General features: G+C 36.7%; 1 long non-coding RNA gene across 1 annotated transcript; it reads left to right on the top strand.

The window, feature by feature from the left end:
- The first annotated feature begins 216 nt into the window (after positions 1-216).
- On the top strand, positions 217-1,376 carry LOC126758335 (uncharacterized). Its single transcript, XR_007666844.1, has 2 exons — positions 217-322; positions 393-1,376. It is a non-coding gene; the product is annotated as an uncharacterized LOC126758335 (long non-coding RNA).
- Positions 1,377-1,792: the final 416 nt, after the last annotated feature.

The raw sequence follows: 1,792 nt of genomic DNA on the forward strand, positions 1-1,792 counted from the left end.
CAGTGCTCCCTTACGTGCCTGAAAGCGCATTCTGAAACGAAAATCATAGCTTGCCGGTAGACTGGTATACCTAAGGGACTGTGCTTATGTACACTAATAAATTTCAATTACTTTACGTGCTTGCTAAAAATGTAAAAAAAAGTATCATCTAGTTTTGAGTTTATTGCAGTTAGCATGTTGTTGTTTATGGTTAACTTTTGCCAACAAAGTTTTGCTATAAATATCATGAAAAAAATTGAGTTAGCTAATTCTTGTTGGAGTTATCAATAGCAAAACATGTTCCGGATCAACACTATAGCTTTTGCGTTATTGTTTCTAACAAGTGAGTGGATACAATAGTATAAACTTTTTTAATTGATTACTATCCTCGCAAATATCTACTTCCTTTCTAGTGCTTTTCGTTGGTGGCGACTGCAGACCACAACTACCCCTTCCAGTGGGTCTACCGCTTGGCGCTGCAACCGGCACTTTGACAGGTGCCGCCGGGGGTTTGCCTGTTGTTGGCGGCGTGGCACAAGGCGTTCTTACACCTGTAGGTCAAATTCCCCAAAGTTTGCCAGTGGTTGGAGGTGTTTTGAACGGTTAATACATTCTTTATGAAAGGATTAACGTTAAATTAAATTAATGTAAAATTAACTAAAAATTCGTATAATTATTAAATATTACTGGGGTTTTGGAAAAAAAAATAATTTCTGATTAGAGCAATAGCTTTGGTGGAGGTAGTAGAGGCGTTTGGATGTTTTATTCCAAAGAGAATTTGTGAATTGGTGTATGTATTTTGTGCAAAAGGGATGTCCACTTGGATGGCATTACCTTATTTTATCTTATTAAGTGTGAGATCCAAGGTGTTTCAGCATAACTCCCGTAAATGTGAAAATGTCAATAGGGAAGAACTGGATTGTACTTCGTTTTCTTTCAAAGCACTGCGGATGAAAACGGTGTGTTTTTAGACTTGTATATGTTTACCTCGGGTCAGAAGGATCTGCTGAAGTGCTAGTAGCTGACAAACACCAAGCAGGTGAGGACTTCAAATGTAAATAGATGCCAAAATATGGACACACGTGAAAAGAGAGTATATAAAAATTTAAATGTCGACAGATCGGGGTTAATATAGAAAAAAGTAATAATGATATCTGTGAAACCTTTCAGTAAAAGCTAACTTAAAATTGTTCCACTAAAGTTTGCATATATTAAAGTTTAGAGCCATAAAATAATTCGAATGGCCATACAATGAAGTTGATCGATATGGCTGTATCACTTTGTGGCCATCACAGAATGTGCTAATGGTATCATTATGAAAGAAAGGGTAGCCAAACCTTTTTAAAACATGTTGGGCTGACTGACCATGTCATAAGTAAAAGAAAACTTTGGCTAAATTGCATGAGTTGTGCTTTGACTTCCTTTCATATTCAACGTATTCTTGGATCTGATCCTCACAGATTTTTCCTCCTCAAGACTCAATATAATGTAAGAAACGAAATCAAGCGATAATCAAGAAGTAAAAGTTGACACGGACGTCTCTTACTATTACTTGCAACATCTCGTAAATTTCCGTTGCGAAGCAAATGGAAAACAGCAAATTTCCCAGCATTCAAATGAAATTGAAACGCCAATAAATGCATTCACTCGAAGCGAAACCAAATCCAAATGAAAGCGAATGATTTCTATGCCACTTCTTCAAACTCAACAAACATAAATATATGCAAAAATTTGGCAACTGATACTTGCAACATGACAACTACTTCATTCTGCGTGCCCTGGTTTTGCTGCAATGCTCGCAGTAAAATGGTGT

The sequence above is a fragment of the Bactrocera neohumeralis genome, chromosome 2 (assembly GCF_024586455.1).
Source record: "Bactrocera neohumeralis isolate Rockhampton chromosome 2, APGP_CSIRO_Bneo_wtdbg2-racon-allhic-juicebox.fasta_v2, whole genome shotgun sequence".
In the NCBI taxonomy this organism is placed as follows: domain Eukaryota; kingdom Metazoa; phylum Arthropoda; class Insecta; order Diptera; family Tephritidae; genus Bactrocera; species Bactrocera neohumeralis.